The sequence below is a fragment of the Lutra lutra genome, chromosome 7 (genome assembly GCF_902655055.1).
Source record: "Lutra lutra chromosome 7, mLutLut1.2, whole genome shotgun sequence".
In the NCBI taxonomy this organism is placed as follows: Eukaryota; Metazoa; Chordata; class Mammalia; order Carnivora; family Mustelidae; genus Lutra; species Lutra lutra.
In genome coordinates this window covers 23,349,292-23,373,842 of record NC_062284.1, presented here as the reverse complement: position 1 = coordinate 23,373,842, position 24,551 = coordinate 23,349,292, and the positions used below count along the sequence as shown (strand labels likewise).

The 24,551-nt window shown below is 34.5% G+C and overlaps 1 long non-coding RNA gene and 2 other non-coding genes across 5 annotated transcripts; all 3 read right to left on the bottom strand.

Moving 5' to 3' along the window:
- Positions 1-162: 162 nt before the first annotated feature.
- LOC125104002 (uncharacterized) lies at positions 163-23,541 on the bottom strand. 3 transcript variants are annotated; one of them, XR_007128558.1, is made up of 8 exons: positions 22,854-23,539; positions 21,879-22,030; positions 9,645-14,253; positions 5,735-5,864; positions 4,099-4,210; positions 2,602-2,752; positions 1,012-1,292; positions 163-517 (listed from the first exon to the last, which is right to left on the bottom strand). It is a non-coding gene; the product is annotated as an uncharacterized LOC125104002 (long non-coding RNA). The 3 variants fall into 3 exon arrangements; XR_007128556.1 differs by having other exon boundaries at positions 163-1,292; positions 22,854-23,541; XR_007128557.1 differs by lacking the exon at positions 9,645-14,253 and having other exon boundaries at positions 163-1,292; positions 22,854-23,499.
- Positions 20,124-20,190, bottom strand: LOC125105917 (small nucleolar RNA SNORD64). Its single transcript, XR_007129156.1, has one exon. It is a non-coding gene; the product is annotated as a small nucleolar RNA SNORD64 (small nucleolar RNA).
- LOC125105922 (small nucleolar RNA SNORD107) lies at positions 23,242-23,314 on the bottom strand. The gene has a single exon (XR_007129161.1). It is a non-coding gene; the product is annotated as a small nucleolar RNA SNORD107 (small nucleolar RNA).
- Positions 23,542-24,551: the final 1,010 nt, after the last annotated feature.

Sequence of the window (24,551 nt, the reverse complement as noted above, 5' to 3'; positions counted from 1 at the left end):
TGGTAACTGCTTAAGTCAAGGTAAATAATTTGGGTAATGGTTTAAAACCACAGTAACAATTAATGGAAAAAATGAAATGACAGACTGACAAAAAACAGAATACAAAGAATGCATGAGAGTGATGGACACAGCTCTGAATAAAAATGCAAAATTCAAAAGGCATAAAGCAGAGCATTGTATTTGAAAACACAACTTTTGTACAACCAAAACATCACAGTAAAATGGTGATGAGAATATATAGTATGTAATTTGCAATGCATGACAAATGGTTAACATACTAACATACTTAGTCATAAATGATCTCTTAGAAACCATTACAAAAACACTAATATTAGGAGGGAAATAAAAAAAAAAACAACAGAGGAAAATGAAAAAACAAGTGACTAGTAAGTTTTAAGGATATATGAAGATGACTGAACTGAACAGTAAGAGAATAAAAGCAATTTTTGGTAACACCACATTATCAAAGATTAAAACTCTGAAATGTAATGTTTGTACTATTTAAGAAAAGAGAAATCTCATAAACAAATACTGGAAGAAAAACTGATGAGGACAATCTATACCATTTGAGGAAAATTTTTACTTTTGACTCAGAATGTAAATTTTGGGTATACTTAATTCTGAGAAGGTGGAAATACTATGACTATTTTCAACAAATTAGCCAGAAAAGTTAAAAATCATTTCTAAATAAAGCATATTAACTGCCTAGAAAATTTGTAGCTAATATATTGGCCCAAAAGACAACTAGCATAAATTTTGTTCATCAATATACCCGAAGAGTATAAACACAAAACTCCATTAACTGTAGATAATTTTGGAGAGTAGAATTAGGAGAAAAAAAGCATTTAAGAAGTAAAAAGTTTATCCTTGATAAATTTCTGTGCCTTTTGAAATCTGGAAAAGGGTAATTTTTTGTCCATCAATTTTAAATTTACCCTGTAATAAGTGAAAATTATAAATACATGTACTTTATTCTAATGGGAATACTGAAATGATGCCTTTCAATCACACCATACTGAACCTCTCTGGGTAATAACATCTCCACCATTCAAGCTCCTGAGATTTAGTCCAATGTCAATTTTGAAAACAGTCAACATGCCTGGTTACAATTCCCTCCAATGACACTCTAGGTAATTTTCAAACTTGAGTTTTGTCAGTCCATTTTTTCTGATCTGCGAGGAGTATCCACTCCAACACATGAAACAGAAGTCTCCATACATTATGAAGACTGTCTTTTGGATTTGAAGATGGTGGCAGAAGCAATAGCATCAGTTTTTCTGTTTAGTCAACACCTGAGAGACACATTGGGGAATGGTTAAAAGTTAGAAACATACTTTCACATAATTATCACTAGGAGCTAATAAAATTATGTACAATGAAATGCAACATCCATTAAATTGTGAAGAAAAAAACAGATGGATCAAAATTACTTTTGGAATTTTCTAATAAGGCTGGGGATGATAACTACACTCACTGTGTTGAGCATTACATAATTCACAGAATTATCTATTCACTATCACTATTCACTACTGATACACCTGAAGCTGATGTAACATTGTCAACTTAAAAAAGCCAATTATTGGTATTCTTTCTTCTCATACCTTTCTAGTTCTCATGTTATGTTTCTGTTCAGCTATGTATTTGAATGATTGCTTGTATCCCTAGATTGTTCATTCACATACAGAATTATTTGACATAATCTACATGCATTTCTGTACACAGGGTAACAACGCCAAAAAATTCCCAAAAATTAACAAATGGACCTCAATGTGTTTGGTGAGAAAAATGGTATCTGTAAGATATAGAGATAATGGAACTTATATCTTAAATCCTTAGGTCTAACTTAGCTCTAACTTAGAAATAAATCCTTAGATTTAGATCCTAACCCATTATTCAAGCTAACTATCAAAAAATTGTTGAGCTGGGGCGCCTGGGTGGCTCAGTGGATTAAAGCCTCTGCCTTCGGCTCAGGTCATGGTCCCAGGGTCTGAGGATCGAGCCCCACATCAGGCTCTCTGCTTGACAGGGAGCATGCTTCCTCCTCTCTCTCTGCCTATCTCCTCTGCCTACTTGTAATCTCTTTCTGTCAAATAAATAAATAAAAATCTTTTAAAAAAATTGTTGAGTAGACACTTCCTCCAAGAAGTCTTAATCCTAACCCAGAATAACCTTAAAGGTGAAGACGTTAATCATAAAGTATTTTTTTCTTAGGATTAATCATTGCTAAATAGAATATTAAGGACTTCTTGGAGGAAGTACAATATGTAACCTGAATAGACCTCAGTGCCCACTAGCTATCACCATAAATCCATTAATCTTAATAAAAGCATAATATTGGGACACCTGGGTGGCTCAGTTGGTTAAGCGGCTGCCTTCAGCTCCGGTCATGATCCCAGCATCCTGGGATTGAGTCCCGCATCGGGCGCCTTGCTCGGCACGGAGCCTGCTTCTACCTCTGCCTCTGCCTACCACTCTGTCTGCCTGTGCTCACTCTCTCTCTCTAACAAATAAATAAATTAAAAAAAAATAAAAGCATAATATTAGCTCCCGTCTAACCAAAGTGTCCCTTCCTGAATCAAATGAGCACTTATCTGTTCTTACAGTACTTTCTCCAAGGGGAATTCCTGGAACCAGAGATCAGAGGTGAAGAACCCTTGAATGAATAATACTGCCAATGAGAGGTCTGATGATACCAATTCTTGCAATTACAAACCAGGAGGGCGGAAGTGTGTTTTCATGGAACTATCACCTCCTGATAGGTAAAGAAGAAACACTGTAAGGTAAGGTATAGAACATTCTCATAGAATAGCTAAAGCAGCAGGTTAAGTGGATACTCTTCTTGAACTGTTTTATAACTCCTTTAATTCTTAGAAACAAGTCATCATCAATCCCACAGTTGATGCAACTCTTCAGCATTGGCCATTACTTTACCCATACTTTTAAGTTTTTTAAATTCCAGTTAGTTAACATACAGTGTACTAGTTTCAGATGTACAATTTAGTGATTCAACACTTTCATACAACACCCCTTGCTCTTCACAAGTGCCATCCTTAATCCCCATCACCTATTTTCTCCATTCCTCCTACTTACTTCCCTCTGTTAACCTTCAGATTGTTCTCTGTATTTAAGAATGTTTCTTGGTTTGCCTCAGCCTTTTTCATTCCATTGCTAGTTTGTTTCTTAAATTCCACACGTGTAAAATATATGGTATTTGTCTTTCTTTACTGACAACTATATGACTGCAATCCACCTCACTGCAAATGGCAAAGCCTCATTGTTATTTTTTTTTAATTTATTTGACAGACAGATCACAAGTAGGCAGAGAGGCAGGCAGAGAGAGACAGGAGGCGAGGCAGGCTCCCTGCTGAGCAGAGAGCCCAACGCGGGACTCGATCCCAGGACCCTGAGATCATGACCTGAGCCGAAGGCAGAGGCTTTAACCACTGAGCCACCCAGGCGCCCCGCCTCATTTGTTATTTTCTGGCTGAGTAACATTCCATTGTTTATTTACCACTTCTTCTTATCCATTCACCAGCTGATGGACACTTGTTCTATTTCCATAGTTTGGCTATTATAGACAACCATTTTATAAACACTGTGGTGCATGCATCACTTTAAATTAGTATTTTTGTATTCTCTAGGTAAATGCCTCATGGTTCAACAGCTAAATCATATTTTTAACTTTCTGAGAAACTTCCATACGTTTCCACAGTGACTGAACCAGTTGGCATTCCCACCAACAGTGCAAGAGGTTTCCCCTTTATTTTGCTTCCATGAACTTCTCCCTTTAACACACTATAAAACTTACCTGCAAAAATTCTGTCCAACTAATGAACAATTGATCATTACCTTTATAAATTTATGTCATGATATTTGATTACAAATAAGGTCATTAATTGAAAGAATACACAAATAATCTCCTACATTCTACATCTAATCCACATCTGTACTTCAACAAAAATTATCTTTGGAAAGAATTGATTTTCTCACTAATTCTCAGACACGGTTCAATATTCCAAAGTCTGCCCCAGTGATATTTTCCTGAGCCTTGCCTGAGCCTTGTATTAAAACACTACTTCTTGGTCCAGAACTTCTTACCTATTGTTCCCACTTAAGACTTTTACATTAAGGAAGTCCATAGCATGAGGTATATTCCTGATGTCAGTTGTCCTCAGGTTATCTATAAATCTCTTCTTTTCATCATGTACTTCTGATAAGAAAGGATACAATATAGACAGTTACAAGTGAGACACCAGGACACACAAGTTAGGATGACGACAAAATTATCAGGAGTAATAAGGAAGATAAATAAGCAGTTAATAGCACAGTAACTTTTTAAAAATTTTCTCACCATATCAGTGAAATTTTAACACAAATTTATTGAAATGTTTCTCAAGTTTATTCTGAAAATTAAAAAATGTAAAATCCTACTTGAAATCCTTCTGGCAGACTGCCACTAGCACAAAAGAAAGTGAAGAAACCATTCTCTAATTACTCCCATTAATTAAGAGTAACTTCCAACTTATTCCAATAAACTCTCCCTCAAACAACGTGATCTAGCTGGTAACCACAAATACAGCAGTGAATTATGAAAATTTACCCTAATGAGCAGACACTTCTCCATTATAGACCTACAAATGGCTAGCAGACATATGAAAAAATGTTCACCATTATTAGCCATCAGGGAAATTCAAATCAAAACCATACTGAGATACCTCCTTACACCAGTTACAATGGCAAAGATTAACAAGACAGGAAATGACAAATGTTGGAGAGGATGTGGATAAGGGGAACCCTCTTACATTGTTGGGAATGCAAGCTGGTGCAGCCACTTCGGACAACAGTGTGGAGATTACTCAAAAAAATTTAAAAAATAGAGCTACTCTATGACCCTGCCATTGCACTCCTGGATATTTACCCCAAAGATACAGATGTAGTGAAAATAAGGGCCATATGTACCCCAGTGTTCACAGCAGCAATGGCCACAATAGCCAAACTGTGCCAAGAGCTAAGATGGCTTTCAACAGATGAATGGATACAGAAGATGTGGTCGATATATACAATGGAATATTACTCAGCCATCAGAAAGGCTAAATACCAAAAATTCTATCAACCAGTTGGGACTGGAGGAGATTATGCTGACTGAAATAAGTCAAGCAGAGAAAGTCAATTATTACAGGGTTTCACTTACTTGTGGAACTTAAGGAATAACATGGAGGACATTAGGAGAAGGAAAGGAAAAGTGAATTGGGGTCATCAGCAGGGGAGATGAACCATGAGAGACTGTGGACTCTGAGAAACAAACTGAGGTTTTCAGAGGGTAATGGGGAGAGAAGATGAGTGAGCCTGGTGGTGAGTATTAAAGAGGGCATGTATTTCATGGAGCACTGGGTGTTACACACTATGAATAGTGGAACACTATATAAAAACTAATGATATAATTTTGTAGTGACTAACATAATACAATAAAAAAGTTTCAGTTAGGGGGCGCCTGGGTGGCTCAGTGGGTTAAGCCGCTGCCTTCGGCTCAGGTCATGATCTCAGGGTCCTGGGATCGAGCCCCGCATCGGGCTCTCTGCTCAGCAGGGAGCCTGCTTCCTCCTCTCTCTCTACCGGCCTCTCTGCCTGCTTGTGATCTCTCTCTGTCAAATAAATAAAATCTTTAAAAAAAAGTTTCAGTTAATTTTAATCATTCATGTGTTTGTAAACCCAAATACAATTTTTTAGCACCTACCTCATATCCCATCTTCTCCCATATTCTTTTCGTGTATCCCACAATACTGTTTCAGTGTGTAAAACTCTGCTGTACTAGTCTCTAAATCGCACGTTCTTCATGATCACTCACAAACTATTCATAATGGCCACTGGGAATACAAAATTGAATATAACAGCCCAATACTCTCAAGATGTCAACAGGCAAGGATACAGAAAGGCACAAATTGGTTGTATCTTTTAAGTCCCCTTTTGTTGTTTAAATGTTCCTTTTAAAATATCTTCACAATTTCAAATGCCAAAAGCAGAAGCAGCCCTTCCATTCCCAACTCTCTACATAGTAATGTTACATTTTTGCCATATAATCTTCCAGACAACTTTCTATTCAACAATTCACATATTCATTTGAGATTGTCAAGTAGCAATATACAGATAATTAACAATGTTTTACCATTTAACTAAAACATGTACAAAAAATCTTATAAAAAATGCTTAAATAATCACCATTATATTAACTCTGATGACTAAGCATTACTTAACTCTATAAATCATGGCAGAATAATTACATTCCTTGGGAATAGTAAACATTAACACTTTCATCAGAACAACTAGAAGCATATGGATACACCTCTGTAAACACACTACTGATGTTCGAAAAATAACATAATTAAAAATATCCACTTAAAACACCCGTTCATATCAGAATATCTTCCAGTGTTTAAATTATATTCATATGATTAATAAGATTTAACCATTATGATCCTTTAGGGATGTATTATTTCAGATGCTCCAACTATTTAATACTCAATATATAGCATACTTCTTTGTAAATTTGAGACTTTGGAATAGATAAAATCCCAGCAGCAAGTTATACCACTTCAAATGTTTACATACTTTAATTTCAACTATTATTGCCAAACTGCTGTTAAAAAAATATATTAATTTACATTTTCATTTATATTCTTTGTTTCTTTGAAGACTACCAAGATGTAACACTTTTGACATTTGACTATGCATAACATACAAATATAACTACACACTGGATATTTTTGATAAGCTCTTAGATTAATAAAATATTCATAATCACAGCAATTTTTTTCATTTAGATGTATATATACATGGTAACAAAAAACACACACAGGAGCTAACCATTTTATATTAAAAATAATATGCATTTAGATATATCATGAAGTGGAATTATAGAAATGTTTAAGCTTAGATTTGAAATATTTCCATATATTCCAAAAAAATAAAATGGAAAGCAATACGGTAATAAATGAGAAAGAGAATAATATCAGGTTTATACTCCTAAAACTAATTTTACTGTATACAGGTGTTTAACATTTATATTATACATGTGTATTTATATATACATATAAATTTGCCATAGTAGATCTATATAACACAGTAAAATAAGTTACTTAGCAATACAAGTATCATTTAACTATGAACAGATCTGTGATTTTAAACAATTCCCTTTCTCATGTCTTCCTTATTCTAAGGATAACATACATTCTGAGTATTTTTTTTTAAGATTTTACTTTTTTATTTGACAGAGAGAGAAATCACAAGTAGGCAGAGAGGCAGGCAGAAGAGAGAGGGGAAAGCAGGTTCCCCGCTGAGCAGAAAGCCTGATGCGATGTGGGGCTCAATCCCAGGACCCTGAGATCATGACTTGAGCTGAAGGTAGAGGCTTAACCCACTGAGCCACCTAGTAGCCCCTTGTTTGTTTTTTAAGTATAAAATCCAATCTTTTCTTCTATATGAGAAGCTAACAATCTGAAGATAAAGGAAGCAATCTGAGGATTTGATGATCTATCTATCCCTCTGCCCAAAAACCTATCTAACAAACATCAAAATGTTACATAACCTTAAAAGAACAATTATTACTTATTACACTAAGAAAACATTTAGAAAAAAAAAACAATTTATGGTATTTGACAATGTAATATTTATAAATGTATACATTGTGAAATTTCATGTCTGGAAAAACTAGGTATTTATAAATAATATAGTCATCTGCTATTTACAAAGTTGTCTTGAATGCTGTCATGGTGTCCAGTTATATAGAAAACTGAATAGTTCTAAGAGAGAGAATAAAATTTCTTATGTTGCATATTTTCTATGATTAAATACATAATGCCCTTTCAGCAATACACCTATAAAATTATGACTTTGGATTCTTAATGTGTAATAAACAAAAGGACTAAACAGTGATTAAAATGTAAAATTTTCTCTGAGAGAATTCAAGAGTGGTAGTACACCCTTCTAACTTTCTCCTTCCCCTAACAACTCCATAAACAGATACCAAAATATGTATAGCTCAAGAAACCTAAAATTGTTACTATTACAACACTTGATAACAATGACTATGAGATTTTACAATGAATTATTTACAAAATTATACTTTGTGAGACTCTACACATCTAGAAAGACTAGATGTTAAAAAGTAAAAAAAAAAAACTGTATCTGCCTATTATTTACAAAGTTGTCTTGAATATTGTCATGCAACCAAAGGAACACATACAGAACTGTATATTGTTCCATGAGGTAGTATAAAAATCTCCTTAAGAAAGTCATTTATATATCCAATGTAAACGACAACAATAAGACAAATATGGGAGAGGGATGAATAGGTGGAGCATAGAAAATTTTTAGGACAAATTAAATAGTCTGTATAATGCCATGAAGGATGCAGGGCATTATACATTTGTCCAAACTCACAAAATGTACAACACCAAGAGTTAGCCATAACAAAACATGGACCTTGGCTTATAATGATATGTCAATGAATATTCATCAGTATTAACAGATGTACCAGTCTGGTAAGGGATGTTGATAATGGGGGGTGATTATGCATGTGCAGAATGGTTAATGATGGAGATTATGCAAGTGTTGGGCTGGGGCTATTTAGCAAATCTTTGTACCTTGCCCTCAATTTTGCTGTGAACCTAAATCTGCTATAAAAAAAAAAACAGCCTTAACATAAAAATAAGATGTATATACATCAGGAAAGTCCTAATAAAATATGTCACAATACATTCAGAAACATCAAATGAATTTACATGGTGTAAGTTTAATGGCATACTATTTTACTATAAGAGTGGAATAAAGCACAATCTATTCTATTTCTCCTCTTAACAACCAAATTAATAGATAAATGTTGCACAACTCCACGAGCCTGTACATAAATGATCAATTTCTTTGCTGTGCTGATTTTAAAAGACAATAATCCTAACACATTTACAATGAAAACATTTAGATTATACTGTGACACTCAATACATCTAGAAATATTAAATCTTTAAAAAAAATAAATATTTCACTTGCTTATTTATTTACAAAGTTGTCATATTGCCACACAACACATATACACAGAATTTTCTGAGTCAGATTCTACAAAATGTTCTTTAGCAAAATGAATTTCATCAAGAACCTCAGTACATCTGAGAAAATAAGATATAAGAAAATAAGATATAAGAAAATAATAAGGTATACCTGCACGTCCCTTAAATTGGCAGAAATATTTTTATATAAAGTGGGTAACAATTTAATTATTGCGTCTAACTTTTCTTCTAAATAAAACTGGAGACAAAAACTTTTGACCACTCTGTCCTCTCTGACTGTATACATTCATGTACATGTGTATAGGCACACTAATGTTAACAAAAATAGGGCTCAAAATCCTTTAACTCAATTTTTAAAAAATTTGTCTTTAAAAATCTCAACAATCCATGCAATTCTACACAAAGGTAACAGTATCAAAAGAAAACTGTTTCTTCCCACTGTCATTATATTTATCAACAATTCTATGTACTTCCTAAGTCAAATGTTATAAAGTAGCCATTATAAATACCACTCTTTAACAAACCAAAGAGTTACCCATACGGAATTCTTAGAATAATGTGCAAATGCTAACCATGTCAAACTTACATTTTATCAATAGCATGACTGCAACATATACGTGATGTTCACCATCTCTTTAAACCAAAAAGAATAGTTAACAATTAAAAAAAATCATACATTATAGACGAGATTGGAAAACATCCACCCCTCCATCCATATCCCTCACAACAAACCACTGAACATGCAGAGAATCTAATTACTATACTGATTTTTAAAAGTATGATATTTAAATGTATGTTTGTCAGCAATGTCTATGTACCTAGAAATAACAAGTGTTTTATAAATAATTACATACACAGCATTCTAGACATCACACTTAACAACAGAAGGTTATTTTATCATTTCATGTCTACAAGCATTAAAAAAAAGTTTATTTGCTCTAATTTTAGGTGAAATCTATTCAAATATATAACAGCAATATCTGAACATCTATAAAATTATATGGTATAAAAATAAACATCTGATCACATGTGCATAACTACTTAGTAACAACCCAACACACACCAGGTGAAAACACAGAAGTGGTCTTCTAACAGTTCTGTTTTTGCCCTAGTTGTTCAACATTAATAGATTTGCTATGTGCGTGTATGCATGCTGTGTGTTTATGTGTGGAGAGGTTATTTCTATATAGCTAGAAATTAAGATGTTATATAAGTTAGTGAAAGGTTTCCCTGCACTGTTCTCAACATTTAACATCCAAAATTTATATTCAAATAAGAAATTATTCAAATTTCACATTTAAAAATATGAATGACAGCTTCTGTACTTTAACAAAAGTTGTTGAAAAAAAAACTAAGTAACACAAAGAGAGAGAAAGAGAGGCAAACCAAGAAAAGACTCTTAACTATTATGAAACAGTGTTACCAGAGGCGGGAGGTGGCTGAGGGCACAGATTAACTAAGTGATGTGGATTAAGGAGTGCACTTGTGATGAGGACTAGGTGTTGTATGAAGTGCTGAATCACTATATTGTACACCTGAAATTATTACTATGCTGTATGTTAACTATCTGAAATTTAAATAAAAACTTCACAAAATACACAAATATTGAAAAAAATCAAAATCAAGCCTAACTCATGAAGATGCTCACTCTATTTACACTCAATGTTTCTACCTCTAATGTTTCAATGAAAATATATTTCTAAAATTATTGACAGAAGTTATATATCCCACAATGTTTTCAAAAATGACACTGATCTTCTATATCAAAAAAAAATAGTAATACAATCTCCAGCACCAAATACATCCTAAACAGACATGTTTAGTGATTCAACTTGCCAAAATAAAATGTTTTCACACTGTCTCTCAGATGTGTATTCAAAAAATAAGTGCCTATCAGCAGATGTTCTGAAACAAAAACTAGTATTGGTCTATTGACTTAGGTAACAATCTAACAATATCTTCAGCAACTAAAGCTCAAACTGCAACTCCCTTCATCATGAACCACAAAATGACATAAAGAACAGACTAAACCTGAGTGATAATTACTTGGCCAAAAAACGTCTCTTTGCTATGATTTTTAATAAACACTTATTTTATAGACCTGTATACTATACAGTTGTGTGTATATTACACAGGTGTACATGAAAGAAACCCTGTAAAATCAAGAATTAAAAGTTTAAAGGAAAAACTATTATATATCCTAACTATTCCACAAAGAACAATGTAACAAAATCCCATGAACTTCACCTGCCTAATTTTTTACTAAGAGATAATCTGACAACTGTTACGGTAATTTTTCAGTATTTATAATTAATATATTTACAAAACATGCTGATATAATAGTTCCTTGGCTTTAATAAAACATAATAACTGTGTCTATTATATGCACATTATATAAAACATTTCTTGGATCATCCCATCCTTTAATGACCATAGGTTTGACAGATAATTGTGAACATCTCACAAAAAACTTACAATCACCTACACCTATATAATTAGATGTAAATATATTAAAACAAGAACAATTTGGCTATTATTAAATGTGGAATTCCACTGACATGAAAGCTTTTCTAACCTGTTACGTTTAACCACATGTAGGATTTATCTAGTAACTGTATTTTCTGTTGGTATACAAACATCTGAAAACCATGAACAGAGTCAGACCAATTGATATGACATTTCTACCATGATAAATCTTACGTAAAACAATGAGATATTATACTAGACACTACACATTTACCAAAACCTAAAAGTTGAGCCTAAATATCTGAAGAGGCTAGATATAATATCACTTTGGGGAAATAAAAATGTCTGTCCTATAATATTTACAGTTGTGTCTATATATGTAAAAAATTAGATGTTAAACAAAGAAAGTTACATTATATATAACACTGTAATAAAATATGTAACATTATCAACTGAAAAGGAATTAATTTTTGGAATTGAGAGGCAATTCCACAATTCCAATTTTGTTACTAGTTAAAAGAGTAACAAAAACCCACACCAGTTTAACATTACAGTATTAATAAAATACATGTAAGATTCCCAACATCTGAACATGGAGTAAAGCCTGCCTGATCAAGAACTATCTCTGTACATATGCAACTCCTATAGCCTTCAAAAATTTCTTATTCTCTATCTTCTAAATTGTGCTTTTATTTGTTTAAAACAAACAAGGCAATCTAGAAACTCCTCTCTGTAATCCAATGAAACTACATTCGAACAATTTAAATGACCAAATGTCAACCATCACCATGCTTAAAAGGGTGTTTTAACAGTACTTTTTTCTATTATATACAGAGAAATAAAAAAGCCCATTATATCCTGGTCCATTAAACATGCATAGAGACTGGCCTCTTATGCAGCAATTCCATCATGAGAATTAAATCTCGTACCAAACAAATATTAACATAATGAGCATTTAGAGGATAACATCCACAGCCATATATAGCAGCCTTAAAAAATTTCTTATTATGACCACTGCATACAGAACAATCCCTACCCCAATCCCAACCCCAAAAAAAGCCACAGCAATCCCATCATATGATATTAAATATCCATCATTCAGAGGTAACTTCTATTTCTATAGTCATGTTACTAAAAAAATATTTTTTCTACATATGTTAGCAACTACCTTCTTAGCAATCACAATGCCTTAAGGTCACAAAGCAATTATATTTGGTTATTTCATATACAACAGTCTCAAAATGCACATAAATAACTAGTACCTTACATTTTTTCCTGATTAATATAGTAAATGCTCCCATGCCCATTTCCTCTTTGCTTTACATAAGCACTTGTACAATAAATATAGAATTCAGTACATCTTAACAAAATGGCCCATTTCTTTCTAAAATATTTTCCAGAAGGCAGTTTTACCAAACATGTTTTTATAAACTTCCCTAGGAAACCTCGATTATCACAGCAACCATTTTTAAAAATACCTAAAAACAAAGATTTGTTTATAAATGTAGGTCTCTGTGTTTTAGCATTAGATTCCAAAAAACGTTAAGCAAAGAACGAATAAAATACATAGAAAATTACTACATGTTTAATTTCATTTCACCACCAAATATCTAATGAACAGTTCATGCATATTCATCATTTACTGAGTACTTTATATTTCCATTTCAATACCATTACTCAATCACAATTTTTGTAAGTATTTAGATAAATTCTTAAGCTATATATGTCCAGTAAAATAGTTAATAGAGGAGGTTCCTAGCTCTTTTAAAATGGCAGACAGTGGAAGAAAAAAAAAAGAAAACTAATACTTGTGTTTATCACATATGTAATCAATGTCACATATGCAAGGCTCTCACTGGTAAACATTTTGATGGCAAGTTGATACTCCATAAAAAGCAAAATATTGAGATTATTTTCCAAATTCAAAGACTAGCAATGAAATATAAATATTTGAAAGGAAAGATGAATTTCAGGACTGTGTGCATCTTTGTCTGTGATTATTTGTAGTTGATGAAACTTCTAGATTAATACATGATGTGTTGTCCTTCCCCTTCTTTTCATATCTTCCTAGAAGGCTGGCTTAAATGTACTTGAGATTGTCCACACAAGACCAATACTATTAAGTGTCATCCACTTGAAATAATTTTCAACTCAGCAGACACGTTCACACACTTGCATTTTTGGGAATAATTTGGAATGAGAGATGATGTGCTGATCATGTTGGACCATGATATAGAGCAGAAGATCTAGACTGTCTCTACAGGAAGGTCCTGGTCAGTGACCCCTTAAATCAACATCAGATTTAGACTTCCATAGCAGTCCATAAGTAAAATTGCACAGGATACCCCAGAATAACTTGAAAACTACAATTTTATCAATGCAGAGGCACTCAAACTATCCTTCCCTGTCCATGTTAATGGGAAAAAGGTTCGCACATTATCCTCTACCATTGTGGATTTTAATCACATTCTTTCTTGCTGCAAAAATTTCTCCAGATTATCAGGAGCATCTTATTCAGGGAGTGAAAGTAGAACTTCCAGTTCTGTCAGAGTCAAAAGATGCTCTAAATATTATCAATTTATATAATCTTTGTCCTCTTCTCTGATTATTGCTTATTTCTATCACTCTTGAAACATGTCAACTGCAGATTTTTGAAGCAACATGATGATATTTGTCATTATCTTTCCAAAAGGCTGCTCTGGCAGACAGATGAATTAGAGAATCTGAAGCTAGAAGTAAGGGGATCAATTAGAAGTTTTAATACAGATAAAAGACAGCAGTAACAACAAAACTAATTTAGAAAGGCAGCTCCAGAACAACCATCTAATGGAATTTATATAGTATCTACTGTCCAATTAAGTTTTCTAAGTTTCCAGATGAAATACCATCCTTGTTCCTTAGCCTCCATTCACATCCACGAATGATAGCCACATCCTAACCTAGCTGGATCACCTTTTTATGTCTCTGTAAAATTGATAAACAAATATATCATATGATGATTTCTAAAGGATGTTTATGAGTGATTTTCAGACATTTCATTTTACTTGCCAATATTTTCTTCTTTGAATTATCTGTACATGTTTTGTCATTTTGAATACAATCGTTCCAAGTCTTTAAGAGTTGTACAAATATTTATGTACATTACAAAAACCAAGAAAATAAGTAACTGATACATTTTGTCAACTGAAATGATGACACATTTTCATATGTTTTTATGTGCCCAACTACTCTATTACTTACTAACAAGTAAACGTCATATACCCTCAAAAACAATGCTCTCTTGATTTCATGAGATATGCACAAAGGGCTAAGTTCAACAGAACGCAGACTTTTTAAAATATTTAAACTTGGAGGATTTATTCTCCTTTGAGTTGTACTGAAACAGGAAGAAATATCCAATAAGAGAAGACAACCTTAAGGAACATCATTTTCCATTTCCACCAAGGTCACAAATTAAAATGTGGCACTCTCTAAATGACAGAATGGGCAAGTTGATTTTAAGATAATAAATGGACCCACAACTCTGTGGTCAAATAAACTTCGAGAAAGCAGGAAAAAAATATCTAGTGGAAAAAAGACAGTCTCTTCAATACATGGTGCTGGAAAAATTGGACAGCTATATATAGAAGAATGAAACTCAACCATTCTCTTACACCATACACAGAAACAAACTCGAAATGGATAAAAGACCTCCATGTGAGGCAGGAATCTATCAAAATCCTGGAGAACATAGGAGAACATAGAGGAGAACGTCAACATCAACCACAGCAACTTCTTTCAAGAAATGTCTCCAAAGGCAAAGGAAACAAAAGCAAAAATGAACTTTTGGGAAGTCATCTAGATCAAAACCTTCTGCACAGCAAAGGAAACAGTCAACAAAACCAGGAGACAACTCAAGGAATGGGAGAAGATATTCATAAATGACACTACAAGTGAAGGGTTGATACCCAAGGTCTATAAAGAACTCCTCAGGGCACCTGGGTGGCTCAGTGGGTTAAAACCTCTGCCTTCTGCTCAGGTCATGATCTCAGGGTCCTGGGATCGAGCCCCGCATCGGACTCTCTGCTCAGTGGAGAGCCTGCTTCCTCCTCTCTCTTTCTCTCTCTCTCTGCCTGCCTCTCTGCCTACATGTGATCTCTGTCAAATAAATAAATAAAATCTTTAAAAAAAGAACTCCTCAAACTAAACACCCAAAAGAGATAATCATGTCAAAAAATGGGCAGAAGCCATGAACAGACACTTCACTAATGAAGACATACAAATGGCTAGTAGACATATGAAAAAATGTTCATCATCATTAGCCATCAGGGAAATTCAAATCAAAACCACACTGAGATACCACCTTACACCAGTTACAACAGAAAAAATAAACAAGGCAGGAAATGACAAATGTTGCAGAGGATGTGGACAAAGAGGAACTCTCTTACACTGTTGGTGGGAATGCAAGTTGGTGCAGCCACTTTCGAAAACAGTGCAGATTCCTCAAAAAATTAAAAATAGAGCTACCTTATGACCTGACAATTGCACTACTGGGTACTTACCCCAAAAATAAAGAGTGAAAGAAGGGCCATATGTACCACAATGTTCATAGCAGCAACGGCAACACTAGTCAAACTGTGCCAAGAGCCAAGATGCCCTTAACAAATGAATGGATAAAGAAGATATGGTCCATATATACAATGGAATATTACGCCTCCATCAGAAAGGATGAATACCCAACTTTTGCATCAACATGAATAGGACTGGAGGAGATTATGCTGAGTGACATAAGTCAAGATACTTGATTTTCTCAGGGTTTCACTTATTCGTGGAGCATAAGGAATAACATGGAGGACATTAGGAAAAAGAAGGGAAAAGTGAATTGGGGGAAATCACCAGGGGATACAAACCATGAAAGACTGTGATTTCTGAGAAATAAACTGAGTGTTTTGGAAGGGAGGAGGTTGGGAGGATGGGTTAGCCTAGTGTAGGTATTAAGGAGGGCACATACTACACAGATCACTGGGTGTGGTGCATATACAATGAATCTCGAAACACTGAAAAAAATAGAACAAAATTTTCATAAAAGATATTATCACTTAATTTTGTGCTCCCAGCAATGTGCACAATAATATGTCCACGTTTCATGACTCGAAAAAATTATAAAGAATGAGAAATTTGAGTTTTAAACTGAAGCCAAGTTTTGTCTATACATAAGGAAAATTTCTTGTGCCATTTGCTCATTTATGTATTTATTCCACCAATACCTGTGAAATATCAACATAACAAAAATTGCTACCATTCCAAACTCCTACAAGATTCCAATTATTAATGTTTTGTTCTCCCTGTAAGGGAAGGGTTAAGTCTATGGCTTCATGCAACCATTTTAATGAATCTTCCATATTATAACCTTAGACATACAAATATTGTTTGTTAAGTCAGGGCTTTTATGCATTGTTTTTCCACTGTGACTTCACCAATCTTAGAGGAAATGAATATTTCTATTGTTACTTTGATAACATTTAAGGCCATGAGTCACTTAGTTGAGAAAACACCCCATCTGGGATGCCTGGGTGGCTCAGTCAGTAAAGTGTCTGCCTTTGGCTCAGTTCATGATCCCAGTGTCCTGGGATCCAATCTCCCACTGGGCTCCCTGCTTAGCAGGGACTCTGCTTCTCCTTGTGCCTGTGCTCTGCGCTCATTCTCTCTCTCTCTGAAAAAAAAGAGAGGGAGAAAATACCCCATCTATCTAGAATACAAAGCCATTGTCCAGAGAAGCTCACCAAAGCAGATTATACATTATACAAAACATAAGTAAGAAAAATACAATGAGCAAAATGTTCTGCCATGGGGCGCCTGAGTGGCTCAATGGGTTAAGCCTCTGCCTTTGGCTCAAGTCATGATCTCAGGGTCCTGGGATCAAGCCCCCCATCGGGCTCTCTGCTCAGCCAGGAGACTTCTTCCCCCTCTCTCTTTTCCTGCCTTTATGCCTACTTGTGATCCCTCTCTCTCTGTCAAATAAATTTTTCAAAAGTTCTAAAAAAAAATATCTGCCATTCTTCAAAAATAAGAAAACCAGTTTCACTGCAATAATTTATTTTCAGAAATCGTAAGTTACAATATTAAAAAATCATCTGTAATTTATTTTACTTACTCCAAGCCACAGAAAACAAGTCCCCTCATTTCAATTGTGGGTTCCTTATTTCCTATAGCATGGTGGAATGACTGATTTGACCTACATCTAAATTCTTTAGACTCTGTATCCTAGTGAAATCCTTGGCTAATTTTCATTGTTTCTAAGTAGAAGTAGACAGTCCATTTTAACACTATTCCCATTAAGCACCACCATTAGAAAACAGCCCAAGATTTTAATAACCATATAGAGCCACCAGAGTATTCACAGCCAAGCTATAGCACAATGGTTGAAATTTCCCCAGAAAACAGACTCAATCCCAATATCAACACCCAGAAATCCATTGGTATTGCCAGTTTCTGGCCTATTTAAGATGATCCACAAGTGGCTGCTTAAAACAAAACAAGGGCACCTGGCTGTCTTAGTCATTAGAGTGTGCAACTCTTTATTTGGGGGATAACTAAGTTTGAGCTTCACACTAGGTGTAGCGATTACCTGAAAATAAAATCTTAAAAAAATGCCCAAATGCAAAGTAATTCAAATTATGATGTTGTGTGATTAAGAGAACACAAACCAGATAAACCTTGTCCCAAAAGTAGAATTATTATACAGAAATTACCATGTCCTGGAAATCACACAATTCACTGAGATGACGTCGACTTAAAAATAAAATGACGTTTGTTTGTTTTAGATTTTTATTCATTGATCATCTTACTGAATGTGAACTTGGTGAAAATTTGTATAGTTAATTCATTATCAAAAAGAAATTTGGAGTGCCTGGGTGGCTCAGTGCGTTAAACCCTCTGCCTTCAGCTCTGGTCATGATCCCAGGATCCTGGAATTGAGTCGAACATCAGGCTCTCTGCTTAGTGTGGAGCCTGCTTCCTCCTTTCTCTCTGCCCACTTCTCTTTTCTACTTGTGATCTCTGTCAAATAAATAAACAAAATCATAAAAAAAAAATTACTTCTTCAAATGATGTACATAATTTAAATGTATACTGGCTATTTGTTCTCTGAAGAAAACCCAACTGTTTTCTACATGTGGTGCTAAAATCAGCATCTATCAGCTTCTCAGACCTAGACCTACTGCTGATCCAGAATCCGTCATTTAAACTACACAAGCCCTCCTCGTAATTCACTTTTTTATTTGTTTTAAGATTTTATTTATTTATTTGAGATACAGTGAGTGAGTGAGAAAGTATGTACATGCTGCAGAGGGGTGGGGGAGGCAGAGGGAGAAGTGGACTCCCTGCTGAGCAGGAAGCCTGACTTGAGCCAGGGCTTGATCCTGGGACCCCGGGTTGGTGACTTGAGCCAAAGGCAGACACCACAAGAGTGTGGTTATTTGCGGGCACCCAGGTGGCACAATCAGAACACTGAAAGTAACCAAACAAAGTATGAGGTTATGAATATTCTAAAATTTCTGGCAGGGAAACAAGGACTTAAGAGAAATATCTATAAAAAGACTTACCCTCCCTGCTCCTTTGAAAAAAAAAGGAATATAATTTTTCTGAACCTAACAAAGCTTTTCCCTATAAACTACCACTTGTCATAGTATCAATACCCACGTTATTTATACACACACACACCCCACATACTCCTTAACAAATTAAGATAGCTATTTAAGAATTACATCCAGGTATATTCAACTATCCATAGTACATTTCTATAAAGGCTTTTCCCAATTACCTGTTTAATTATTACTCAATTCCCTCATAACTAAAATAAGCAAATCAGAAGGATCTATCATAGAATGCCAATCACAGATAACAAAAGGTCCATTACTCACTCAAGTAAATATAAATAATGAAGAATAATGGGAGATTAAGGTCCTGATTCAAAAGAAAATGTATGGTACTTAGCAAATCAGCTCCTCTCTAGGGCTCAGTATTAACAACTACGAAATGTCACCTTCATCTCCTTAAATCACAGTCAAAACTTCTACATCTCCATTTAGGACTTGATAAAGATGCAGAAAGTAGTAACTTATTAAAACAATTAGAGTAATCCATCTGATGTATCTTTAGCATTCTGCTTAAGGTGTAACTCTCATTTCAAACTCATTTCAAACTCTCATTTCAAACCAAAGCAGTTTCTCAACAACAAACTAGAAATTTCTTATTCATATGTTAACTGGAGCTGCCTCATAGTTTGGGGACATGCTCTTGGGAAACAGATATAAGGTTCAAACTGAATGATGATAGTAATATTAAAAAACCAGCAAAGTATCTACCACATCATTACTCACTTGAAATTCCTAATAAAAAAGATCAGATATACAAATGTTACAAACATAGAAGACATTCTATAAAAGCAAACTGCAGTAGTGTAATTTAGAATTCACTTCCCTTTACATCTCTGGGAAAACCTACACTTCTATATTCCCTAACCTGCACAATATTGCTCCAAATACCTTCTGAAATTTACAGGCTAAGAACTTACGGTCAGGATATGTGTGTCCCAAGTACTTGGACTGACTCTTAGGCTGTACTTCAGAGTACTCATGCTGAGCCTCATTTCATCATGCTCAGTTATCATAACTCATCACAAACCCAGTTAAGGTCTTTTCCAACAACCACTACAACTCTGTAAAGGAACTGATATCTGCAGACAGTACATCTCTACTAATGCAAAGTCTTCTAGCTTAAGAAAACAAACGATCATCTTCATGATGATCAAGGTAACAAGGTAAGTTAAATGGCAGCAATATCATTCAACTGACACAGAATAAAGGTAAAAATATGGGAAAAAAATTAAAAGACAGTAAAACCCCAGCAATGTGACAAAATAACATTAAGATCTTTGCTGTCTTCGTACTAAATATAATAGTTTATATTCTTCTTCTACAAGCAAATCACCTAGCAAATTAAAAAAATGAATATTCAAATATATTAAGGATCTAGATTACATTGAAAACATCTACAAAAATATTCTCAAGTTAGAATCAATGTCAATGGTCAAATAAAATTAAGGAAAATCAAATAAATAAAACACAAAGTCCAACCAGTCCACTGATACGTGATGTTGAGGATTCCGAAGGAGGTCTAACATTTCTAATACAAAGAACAAAGTGATATGATAATACAATCCAAACTATCATGGGACGAACACAGCACACACTACTTTTCCTGATACAGATCTCCTAATAGACAATAAATTATTCCTATCAGGAACTGTACTTTTTAACTTTCTTTCTCTGTCAGGTTAAATATGTGATGGACGATTTAGGAGTGTGCCAGGTATTATATAGAAGTGTACTGTATGTTAACCAACTACCATTTAAATAAAAACTTTTTTTAATAGAAAAAAAAGTAACTAGGGGTACAAATAAATTTTATATAAGAACAGATATTACCATTTACATCGAAATGGATGGAATTGGAGGGTTATTATGCTGAGTGAAATTAAGTCAATCTGAGAAAGACAATTATCATATGGTTTCACTCACATGTGGAATCTAAGAAAAACTGCAGAGGACCATAGTGGAAGGGAGGGAAACTGAACTGGAACTTATCAAAGAAGGAGAAAAACCAAGAGAGGCTCAAATTAACTACAGTAAACAAACTGGGGTTTGCTGGAAGGACATGGGCAGGGGGATGTAACTGGGTGCTGGGCATTAAGGAGGGCACGTGATGTGATGAGCACTGGGTATTATACGGAACTGATGAATTACTGAACTCTACATCTGAAACTGATGATGTACTATAGCTTGTCTAATTAAATTTAACTTAAAAATATGGGGACAGTCCAATGATTGCAGATGTACAAATATCTCACCCCATGGGTCATTGTGTTACCCTTGTTAACAGTTAATCTAATACAAATGATTCATAATCATCAAATATCTGGCTGGTTTTGGAGGCTTTTTATTGAATCTTGGCTACCTCACCTAATTTTTAAATTATTTTCTCCACCAAAGAAAATTAATCCAGTCTAGTCTTCTACTAACCAATTCTATTCTACATTAGAACTTCCTAAATTTAAGAGGCAAAAAAAAAAAAAAAAAACATTGATGTTAGCAACATGGACTCCAGAGCAAAATGAGGTGACACTCAATGCAGAAGACCTATTGGGACTATTTTTTTTGGTCTGCATCCCTGCCAACAGAGGATACCAGGGGCAAATGGGACATCACTTTTAATACAAGGAAAGTCCCTTGAGATTTCCTTATCTATCATTTAAGAAATTGAATGAAGTATACTGCAGCCAACACCCAGCTGCTCCCCTTCACATTCTACTCACTTTTGGCATAGATGGACTTGTTGCACTTAATACCTGAAGTCATTAATCAACATTCACATCTAAAACAAATATATCCTTGGAACTGGATTTCAAATACTGCTCTCTTATTGGTCCTTCATCATCTCAATTAAGCAGTAGAGATCCTCTCACCCCTGTAAAATCAAACAGAATTTTCTTATTTCTACTCTTTGACCGAAAATGACTAAAACGCATTGTAAACATTATGACAAGGTACCTAGCTTCATTAAAATAAGTCCATACAAACATATTTCTGACTGGCTCCTATTTAGGAAAACCTGACCACTTCTGCATTAAGATTACAGAGCTAAGGGTGCCTGCGTGGCTCAGTGGGTTAAAGCCTCTGCCTTCGGCTCCGGTCATGATCCTGGGGTCCTGGGATCGAGCCCCACACTGGGCTCTCTTCTCTGAGGAGCGCCTGCTTCCTCCTTTCTCTCTGCCTGCCTCTCTGCCTACTTGTGATCTCTGTCAAATAAATAAATAAAATCTTAAAAAAAAAAAAAAAGAATACGGAGCCAGATATTAGTTAGGCATAGATTCTAATCACAGACATTCCACTACATGGAAGGAACTATTATAAATCTTAAAAACTTGCACCCTAACATTTTTTAAAAATTGGTAATGCTGACACATTTCTTTTTTTATTAATTATTTTTATTAACATATAATATATTACTTGCCCCAGGGGTACAGGTCTATGAATTGTCAGGTTTACACACTTCATAGTTCTCACCATATCACATACCCTCCCCAATGTCCATAACCCAAACTCCCTCTCCATAACCCCACTTCCCACAGCAACCCTCAGTTTGTTTTGTGAGATTAAGAGTCTCTTATGGTTTGTCTCCCTCCATGTGATAGGGTCTATGCCCACTGATCACTGCAGACAACTGAAGAAAAACAAAAACAAAATAAATTGTCTTCAAACACCAGCGGTGTCCCTGTAAGGACACTTACCATACTCACTGCATTTTATAATACATGTTCCACAAATATTAGTTCCCCTCTTTCCTGGACATCACTAATTTTGGCATTCTATGTTTGATCGAAGAGGTTGTTGTCTCCCTTTTACATGTCCTTGCTTCCATCTCAACATGTGTGTGCACCTTCTGGGATCTAAGGATGAGTTTCCTTTTTTGCTTTCAACAGCATATATGTTTAAAAAGAAGGGAAAAATAATAAGCTCAGAATATCTTATGAAAACTTAAAAAAAGATGTCTGAAGAATTGGCAATGTATACTGACAATTTACACCTGCCATTTCTAAGTATTCAAGTTTCCACAGTAAGTCAAAATATCTGTTGAAAATAATGTTCTCTGAAAAGTCTACTGAGGCACATTGACTGGATTTCAGAGTGTCATTTAAGCTCAAGTTTTGAAATCATTATGTTCAGACAAGGTCCTTTGTCATCATGAACCTAGCCAAGGCCTCTATAATACACTATTACTTTTCTTTACAAGGTTATTTTACCTGGAATGATTTTTGTTTGTCCTAAGTGCAGCTAACACCATTTTCAGCTTCCTTCTGATACTACTGGGTAGGATCCAGTGACAGGTCAGAAAACTGAGTGGTTAAATTCTCTCCTCGTTTCAGAGTCATCAACTATGTGGGCAAAAAAACCTTATTAAGACCAAAAAAACTGCAATGCAAAAAAAAAAAAAGAGAAAAGATTAGAATATGACCCCAAAGAAATAAAAAATTATTTTAAAAAACTGTATCTTGCTTTAATTATTTACTATAAATCAAATATGAAGCTTTATTATATGAATGGCCAGTTGCAGGGAACTGGAATGTAAAGATCAGTAAGAATCTGGGAATGTATTATCAATTGGATAACATGTATTTGAAAACGTCATATAATCTCACAGAGGGCGTAACTGACTACTGGCTGAAATCAATTAAGTTTTATTGGAAATGAACACAGTAAATTGTTTTCCTGATCTCTAAAATCAGATTATATAAGTTCTAGACAAGTATTACTATTATTACATAACTCTGTAAGTTAGTTTCTACTACAGTACTATTCTAATGCAAGTTAAGACCTACAAAAAATAAAACACCGGTTAGGTTTACAAAAATTACAAGACTTCTGGGCAACCCCCTTGGGTCCCCTCCCTCCTTAGGAGCTTTGTATTACCATTTGTTATCACTCAATAAACCTTGCATTGTTGCCCAAAAAGAAAAAAAAAAAGTCATCCGGTATCACCTGCATGTGAATTCCGAAAAAGTTAAACAGCCTATAATGGTGGTTGCCTGGGGCTGATGGGGTGTGTAAAATGGAGATGCTGATCAGAGGGTATAAACTTTTAATTATAAAATGATTAAGTTCAAAGGATTTAATACACAGCATGGGAACTATAGTTAACAGTATTGTAATATTCGAAATTTGCCAAGAGTAAATCTTAAATGTTCTCATCACAAGAAAAAAAATGGAACTATGCAAGGTGATGGATGTGTTAAATAACCTTGTTGTGGAAATCTTTTCACAATAGAGGTGTATAGTAAATCATCATGTATCATACCTGAAAATTACACAGTATAATTTATCAATTATACATTGATAAAGCTGAAGAAAATTACAGGACTTATAAAATTTTACATGACTGAAGAGTAATGAGTGTATGAAGGCAGGAAGCCACATCATTTTTATACACT